Source organism: Nicotiana tabacum, chromosome 3 (assembly GCF_000715075.1).
Source record: "Nicotiana tabacum cultivar K326 chromosome 3, ASM71507v2, whole genome shotgun sequence".
In the NCBI taxonomy this organism is placed as follows: Eukaryota; Viridiplantae; Streptophyta; class Magnoliopsida; order Solanales; family Solanaceae; genus Nicotiana; species Nicotiana tabacum.
In genome coordinates, this window is record NC_134082.1 from 45,566,562 (window position 1) to 45,575,910 (window position 9,349).

The 9,349-nt window shown below is 41.7% G+C and overlaps 1 long non-coding RNA gene across 1 annotated transcript; it reads left to right on the forward strand.

The window, feature by feature from the left end:
• The first annotated feature begins 1,898 nt into the window (after positions 1 to 1,898).
• Positions 1,899 to 9,037, forward strand: LOC142174784 (uncharacterized). Its single transcript, XR_012703838.1, has 2 exons — positions 1,899 to 2,744; positions 8,526 to 9,037. It is a non-coding gene; the product is annotated as an uncharacterized LOC142174784 (long non-coding RNA).
• The last annotated feature ends 312 nt before the right edge of the window (positions 9,038 to 9,349 follow it).

Below are 9,349 nucleotides of genomic sequence, written 5' to 3' on the forward strand. Positions count from 1 at the left end.
TATTTTGAAGTCAGGAGCCCGCCTGGAGAGCAAGGAATACATTCAAGTTTAGCAGTCTGGAGCCCGCCTGGAAAGCAGGGAATACTTTCAAGCATAGCAGTCAGGAGCCCACCTGGAGAACAAGGGAGTACAATTTAAATTTAGCTTTCAAATTCTTTGTTTTGTCTATTTTGAAGTCAGGAGCCCGCCTGGAGAGTAAGGAATACATTCAAGTTTAGCAGTCAGGAGCCCGCTTGGAGAGCAGGGAATACATTTTACGTCAGCAGTCAAGAGCCCGCCTGGAGAGCAGGGAATACATTTCAAGTTAGCAATCAGGGAGCCCCGCCTGGAGAATAGGGTCAGTTTTTACTTTAGTCAAGCTTAGTTTATAGTTTTCCTAGTCTATTCTTTAGTTTAATTTCATCACTGCATCAATAGTACAAGCGGTTTACAATTTTGCTAACAACCCACAAATCTTCCTAGTGCAAACTGGGGCAGAAAATTTCTTTGTTTTGTCTATTTTGTTGTAATCAGGCGCCCACCTGGAGAACAAAGGGAAACAACTCAAGTTTCTAGGGAAAGCAGTGTCGAAGGAAGACAACTCGAGTTTCAAGGGAAAGTAGTTTCGAAGAAAGACAGTTCAAGTTTCAAGGGAAAATGGTTCAAGGTGCAAAGGAAAACAATGTCAAGTAACAAGAGAAGACGGTTCGAGTTCAGCAGTCAGGCGTCCACCTGAAGAAAAGGAAAAGCATCTCAGATTGCAATTCAAGTCAGTAACCAAAGAATCTCGCGGCAAGAATGCGACTCAACAGTCCGAGGTGATCAACAGAAGTTAGTCACAATAAAGAAAAGAGAGAAAGGCAAGAAGTGAATCCAAATGCAGAAGTTGATGAAACATGTGAAGTGCTTAAGACATGGTGGAAGTCACAAGCACTACATGTCCGGTCCTGACCCAAAAGTTGTAGAAGAATGAGCTAGAACCTGCAGCTAACAAGCGCCAAGGTTCAAATCTAAAGTCTGCATGAAGAACCATTCAAGACTCAAGATCAAGCTTCAGAAGACTTATAGATAGGAATCTTGTAACTCGTAGTTAATAGGCTTAGCTAGTCTTTTTCATGTTTTGATTTTGATGTAATAGCAGGACTGCGGAACGGAACCTCGGCAGAACGGCACCTCGACTGGCTCTCCACCTCGGCATACTCCATCACCTCACTCGTCTCTGAACTACACGTGGCCTGATTCCTTTATAGCCAAGGATATGTAGGCAGCCCAGATACCAGGGCTCGGTCACACTCCCTTCTCTCTTAGCTTTAGTCTCTCCAAATAAGGGTCGGGTCAAAAACCTGTCTAGTTAGTTTTTGTCTGAAAACTCTGTACGTTTCCAGTCAAAGAGGGGCAGCTGTAGACATGTGATTTTTGACCCTCCCTAAGATTTTTTATATATTAGCGTAAAATATTTAATTTAGGCATAATATAGATATTTTAAGAAATTTTGACTCTTTTACTTTATTTTATTACAAGAAAAAAAATCACAAAAATAGGTTCATTAATGTTTTATAGTCATTTTCAATCTAAAAAAAATCTTAAAAAAATATATATACAACAATAGTATCGTATTTTTATTTTAATATGATATTTGAAAATACCAAAAATAGATTTGTTTTAATGGTTAGTTTTATTTTAATAATTATTTGAATAGTATGAATAATTAACAAATGGGCCCGTATTTTTAATCTCGTTTGCAGCGAAAGAATAGGGCTCGGGCTCGAGCAACCCATTTTTAGGCCTAATTTGGACCTAGCCCACAATTGCCAAACCCATAATTCCTAGGCTCATACCCACTAACCTAAAAACCCTATAAAAACAAACTTAGACCTATGTATATATAAACAAGCTAACACCTAACGAGGAGGGGGGTCTGAAACAAAGGCTGCGCATGGAAAACGAAACGTTGAAAACAAAAAGAAAAAAAGTTGAACGAAAAATAACGGAAAAAGGGGGATAACAAAGGAGGGGCTGAAAACGACGAAGGCTAACAACCAAAGGCTGGAAAAAAAACGAAAAAGTAGCACAGCCATACACAAACGACCCCACCCCCCTGCGTTGTCTTCTTCACGACCCCCCTCGCGTCTATCTTCTTCAAGCCACGCCCCTGCGCGTCGTTTTCTTTAGACAACCCACCCCCTGACTTCGTCACCCTCATACGACCCCACCCCCGCCCGACTCCATCTTCTCCGACGACCCCCACCTATTCTCTTCTTCTTCAACAACAGCCAACCACCCATAACCCAGCACCAAAAACTGTCGCCGAGCTCCACCACCACCATAGCAGCACACCCCCGCACCAGCCCATCGCCAGACCTTCCGCTAGCGACTACCATTGAAACCGGCGAGCACACACACACACACTGCTACCGTTCCGCCCTCTACTGCCTTTGTATCGTCGGAGTCGCATCGTCGACGATGAACAAATAGAAAATAGCCCACTGTTTCATCACCATTGTTCCCGTGAGTTTTACTTCCATGTCGAATGGGTGTAGATCTTTCAAGACCTGGATTTTGTGACGTCTTGTGTCGAGTTTGGCCGGAGTTAGTTCTCTGGCAGTTCTTCGTGTGTGTTGTGTCGACTGTTGCTCCAGTGTCTCCATTGCTGTGGTAGTGGCGTCATTTAGGTTCGAGGGTGTCGATGAGGTTTTCCGGCCAAGTTCCGGCTTTAGCTCTTATTCACACATTATTACTACAATCGGAGAGGACATCATTTTAAGGTCCGTCTTTTACTTTGTTTTTTAAGTTTTTGTTTGTGTTTTTACCTCTTATGATTGAGAATGCTAACGACTGTTCATCCCATTTTGGTTAGAGTGGGGTTCATAATTCAAGTATTCCTTTGTATGCATTTTGATCGACAATTTGGCAAATGTTGAACTGAGTTGGAATTTCGTTTATTTGTGAGATATTTAAGGCTGTGCATGTGTGTGAATTGATTTGTTCATATACCTTAGCCTAATATCTCACATTCACGTGAATTTTTTTTTTGGAATTTGAGACTATTGTTAATCTTACTCTAGCTTAATATTAATTGTTTGCCCGGTGATATGATTCTGTTGTTTGTGCAGTTGATCTCCGTGGTTTTTAATTTGTTCGCTCGGTTATTTGCTCGTGTTTACTTGAATTGGTTATAGCTGAACATGATTTTGTCACAGTGTCGAAACTGGATTGTTGAACTATGTCAATTAGATTAAATGGGCTCGGGTGTGCATTTCATGTGACCCTGCCATAATTTTGGATAATAATATTGAAATAAGCATGTTAAAATCCGGGAGTGCATTTCATGTGACCCGGTTCTAATTTCCAACAAGGTTAAATAGAGTGTGTCGTGAACCACGGGTGCATTTCACGTGGTGTGGCTTGCGATATATTTTAAATAACCTTGAATTAATTCTTTAAATAAGTTAAAAGCGGTTAAAAGGTTAAATTTGCACATAGGTTCAAAATGTTCTAAAATCAGATTATTAAGCCGAATATAACAGTTGAGCGACCGTGCTAGAACCACGGAACTCGGGAATGCCTAACACCTTCTCCCAGGTTAACAGAATTCCTTACTCGGATTTCTGGTTTGCGGACTGTTAAACAGAGTCAACCCTTTCCTCGATTCGGGATTCAACTGGTGACTTGGGACACCATAAATCTCCCAAGTAGCAACTCTGAATCTTTTAACAATTAATCTCATTTCGATTGTCCTTTAATTGGAAAAACTCCTTTGTTTATACCCTTCCAGGGGTGTAGGTAAAAAAGGAGGTGTGACAGTACCTTTCCTTGTTTGGCTTTGGCTCCTTTGCCAGGAGTCTGCTTGGATATACCTTAGCCGAGAGGGCTCCCATTTGGTCGTCCTTGACCCTAATATTCGACTGATATCGGTTATGGACGTCCGACCAAGTCACAGCGGGATATTCAACCAAGTTCTGGTTTAGTTGCTTTGAAGCTACCGAGCTTCATTCGTTCAAACCTTGGGTGAAGGCCTACACTGCCCAGTCATCGGAGACTGGTGGTAATTTCATTCTCTCCATTTGAAAGCGAGATACGAACTTCCGCAACATCTCATTTTCTCTTTGTTTGATTTTGAAGACGTTGTACTTCCTTGTAGCAACCTTGATGGCACCGGCATGTGCATTTATAAAAGAATCTGCCAGCATGGCAAATGAGTCTATCGAATTCTGGGATAGGTTGTGATACCACATCATGGCCCCTTTTGAAAGTGTTTCCCCAAATTTTTTCAATAGGACGGATTCGATCTCATCGTCCTTCAGGTCATTTCCCTTTATGGCACAAGTATAAGCTATGACGTGCTCGTTGGGGTCCAAGGTCCCATTGTACTTCGGGAGATCAGGCATTCTAAATTTCTTCGGGATGGGCTTCTGAGCCGCACTTGACGGGAATGGCTTTTGTACGAATTTCTTTTAATCAACACCCTTCAGGATCGGGGGTGCACCCGGGATCTGGTCGACCCTTGAATTGTAGGTCTCCACCTTTTTGTCGTTAGCTTCTATCATTTTTTCGCCCGATTCAATCCTCTTTGTGAGGTCCTCGAGCATCTTCATAATAGCAGGGTCGGCTGCTAACCCGTTGTTACTCGATCTTTGTGGTACCTGTTCAGCTCGAGGAGCCGTTTTTGGTGCTGCTGTGCTTGGAGTTTTTTGGTGGCTTTGCAGTTGAGCAATCGCCAGCTGTTGTGCCTGTAACATCTCAAAAATAACGTGAAAGCTAACCTCTTGTTCCTCTCGAGTTGGGATTTCTTGACTTCTTGTTAGTTTTTTTGGCGTATACTCCTGTTAGTATGGGAGCTTACGTCAACGTATCGGGATTTGCGTGATACCACATCCACGGGAATTGGTTCTGGTGCATCCTCAGGGTTTTGTGGTGGCACACCAATACTTGGAACAGCTACACCATTCTCCCCACGGTCCTCAAGACCGTTGTTTTCATGTGCGTTCACTGAGTTAGACATTTTGACTTGAAATCAAAGATTCTTGGACAAGAAAAAGTGTGAAAGATAACTTGTGTTATGTAGTAAACCATCAAGTAAAACAATCACTATTATTTTTAGCCCCATGGTGGGCGCCAAACTATTTACCGTGAAAATGGTTATTATAATTAGATTTGATTTTGTGGTTCTAAAAATACGTGATTTATTTTTATGTCGGTTGTTATGCAGTGGATGCTAAGTGTGAGACTAGAAAATATGATAAGAGCTTGAAGGCAGTGTGTCGAGCAAATCGAGTGGCTGGGATTCGGGGCCTCGAGCTGGCTTATACGGGGCCTCGAGGTCGAGTTAAGCGTTATACAGTGAACGGCCGATGAAGGATGACAATTCTAAGAGCTTTGATCTGAGGTCTTTATGATCAATAATGAGAAAATAAATGAAGAAAAATTAATGAAACACAATAAATGTAAGCAATAAATGTAAGTAATAGAATCAAGGGAGAATATGTTTAAGTTAGAGAGTAGAGAATGTTCTTGTATTGAATATTGTGTGTGTCTTTACAAAATGACAAAGGTCCCCTTTATATATTAAAGAGAATACCAACATTGTAAAAATGCATTTATTACAAAGATATATGGTTGGTATAGCCATTCAATGCCATGGTACGGGCTTGTCCTAGCCTAATAGACTAGGTCAGCCTTAATCACGTGCCTTGGGAACTTCCCGCTTTTCCATCATAACTACCGTTTTGCACTGCCCCGAAGTCGAACCTTGAGAACCCTTTGGGGTTGAACCTCAACCCTTGCCTCGAGCCTTTGGATACGTGTTTAGTGACCATAGCAAGGACCCTCTGATTTTTACCGTATACACCACTATCGCCAGCTTAAACCAAAAGGTCGTACCGACCCAATGCGTAAGAGCCACTGTCGCCAGCTTAAATCAAAAGGTCGTACCAACCCAGTGCGTAAGAGTCATTGTCACCAGCTTAGATTAAAGGTCATACCGACCAAATGTGCAAAATCCTACGGGCCAGCATAAACAAGCCTCAGGGCCGATTTGTAAACCTAAGGGTTTTTACTCGAAGGTCAATTCATATGGCAAATCATTAACAAAAGTCGAAATATAAGACAAAGAAAGACACACACAAGCAAACGAAAATGCATGAAAAATGAAACCGAAAGACTTCCTTATACATGTATATGTGAAATAATGCAAGGCTACATTTGCAATACTGTCTGAGAGCCCTATACACAGAATCAGAAAAGAATAGCCTATTCTACTTTCTCCTCGGGGACTGCAGCCTCGCCAGCCTCTCCCTCATTGTCTTCGACATCATATACGAGGATCATGGCATCGTATTCATCCGCCTTGGCCTACTCAATCTCTTCCGAGAGATCGAAGCCCCTAACATGGATTTCCTCGAGGGTTTCCCTCCGAGATTTGCATCGGGCATATTTACTGCTTCTGCTCTCCCGATCGGAAGCCCCTCTCAACTTAGTTCGGGAATCATTAGCATCTTTTAAATAGACGGCCACTCTTTTATCGGCCTTATCTCGAATCTCTTCAGCTTCGGCCCGGGAATCCACAACCTCGGCCTTCATCTTCAAAAGGTCAGATTTGAGACTTGCAATCCTGCTCGTCTGGACCAAGCTGTTTTCACGAGCATTCCGGAGTTGCACCTCGAGGGCATAAGCCTTGGCCAAAGCATCCTTCTTGGCCGCAACTAGGGCATCTATCTGAGCCCTTAGCTTATTACACTCGTGCTCGGCCTGGATAACTTTTCCGCAAAGGTGTTCCAAGTCCTCTGTCTTACTCTACAACTGAAGTATCAAAATATTAATCTCCGAGGGCAGAATAAGAAACATGCATCCTCTCGAAACAAAGGTTACCTGTCTCTCAAGGTGGCCTTTGTAGTTCAGGCTTTGATCCATCTCGTACCGAAGATGTATCAACTCCTTTGCCCTTTTATTGCAGAGGAGCCTGAGGGATTTCTCTTGTCCAAGACCTTCCGCAACCTGGCTTCCCAGCGGAGCAGCTCGGACTTAAGCTTGTCAAAGGCCTATTAAAAAGAAGCTCAATGAGAAAACGAGAGCATGAAAATGCAAAAACCAACAAAGTCAACCAAAACTCACCATAGAGCAAAGCCGCTGAGCCTCCTTAAAGATTGAACGTGTACCTCCACTGGATTGGTCTCATCAGCCACAGTCGAGCCTCTCCCGGTAAAGATATGATCGCTCGAGTGTCAAGCCTCCTTTTTCCGCCCCCGCAAGGGGTGAAGGAGTTTTTCCAATTAAAGGACAATCAAAACGGGATTTGTTTATTTATTTCAGAGTCGCCACTTGGGAGATTTAGGGTGTCCCAAGTCATCAATTTAATCCCGAATTGAGTAAAAAAATGACTCTGTATTACAGTCTACGTACCAGAAATCCGGATAAGGAATTCTGTTAACCCAGGAGAAGGTGTTAGGCATTTCCGAGTTCCGTGGTTCTATCACGGTCGCTCAACTGTCATATTCGGCTTGTTTATCTGATTTTTATACAATTATGCGCTCATGTGCAAGTTTTAACTCTTTACCGCTTTTATTATTATATTTTTAAAAGAATGTGAACATCGTTTAAAAATATGTCTTTGGATTGCGTCACATGAAATGCACCTGCAATCTGAAACACATTTTTATTCAATGTTTTGGGATTTGGATTTGGGTCGCATGAAATGCGCACCCGAGTTTAAGAAGGTAAGGTTAATTAAATCGCGCCTAAAGAGTCTGACGCGTTATTATCTTTGGGGAAGACAGTGGAATTCGCTAAACAGTCCATCCCAATTTCTAAGTATTTATTATGACCAATTATTGAGGGCCCCGCAACTTGCATGTTTATTTGGCGAGGCTCGTCTCGTTTTATTTAAAAGGTCGTCCTATAGTGGCTATGTTTTCTATTGAGTTTATCTCTAATAATGAAAGAAAAAGAACAATCCAACTTTATTTACATGCTTACAGGTTAGTTATAGTCAGGTTCCGAATATGATTTGCAAAATCCGAAACATGAACGCGCATGTGGGCAGTTGTTTAGATATTACAGGCCCAGGCCCAATGTGCGTAACGTGAAACTCGACCTGGGCCATCCTTATTCCAATTTGGCCTAGTTAACCCATTTTGTACATGTTCAACATTTATAAGGGAGCTGAAATGTAAAGTACTGCTTGTTTGATTAAGCAATATCCCTACCAATAAAAAAAACTATTTGTTTAAGGAAGTAACTATTGGATACCTAACATGCTTCTTGACAAAATAATAATGAATTAATAAAACATGGCTACTACAACATTAATCCCTTTCAATTATAAGCATACACATAGAGTTTTCCAATTAAAAGACATGTATAAGAGTTCAATTACGTCACAGCTGACCACATAGTTCTATTAGGGAAAAGTAAACTATCATGCAGACAACCTATTTTCAATACATTTCTAAAGCTAATTTGAAATAATTTCAACTCTTCCAATTTTCTTTGTATTCATGCTTCAAATTTCAGCTTACATTGACAGTGTATCAGTCGTGTACCTAGTATAGGAAAGCAAAAGAAGAAGAAGATCAGTGCAGCAGTAGCAACACACAGCAACAACAAACAGCAACACAATCAGCCGAGCAGCCCCAAACCAGTAAAAGCAAAAGAGACAGCCCAAAGACAGACCAAGACTCAACAGCAACTTAAAAGAAACCCAGTAGCAATTTCAGAAAACCCAAACAGCAACAACCCAAAGAAACCAACAATAATAACCAGTAGGAGACAGCAAAAAGATCTAGCAACAGATTCTTAAAACCAAAGCAGAATCCTAGGAGTAGCCTAATGGAACAGTATTCAGCCAATAGAAAACTGGAGACTACCAAGCTGAAAATCCAGCAGTACAAACAGCACACAGACAGGTGCAAGAAGCAGTGATTTCTGATTTTTGTTACACACTCAAAGGTAAAGACAAGTTGAAGCTCTTTGATGTAAAGCTCAACCTAGAATGAGGATCAAACAGCCTTAACACTCTTGTTCTTTTCTTTTTAAATTCTGAAGTCTTAGTCTTCAACCTTAATTTCTGATGTTCTCACCTCTTAACCTCTGATGTCTCTCCCAATTTCCGGTGTCTAAACCAAAAAAACCCCTCCTCCTTTTTTCTAAAGCCAACCTATTTATAAGCCAAAAGGGCAAGCACCAGGCTGCCTCTTCAAACTTTGCCCATACCTCCTTAAACTAATCCCCAATGCCCATCCTCCTGACAGCCCCCTGGCATGTGTTTTTTGCCCAAAGGTATGGGCAGTCTATAATATTCAATTACCCCCCCCCCCCCCATGCTATCAAGTTTTGTTCCCCACTATTGCATTAGTTTAATCCTATTTTAGTACCC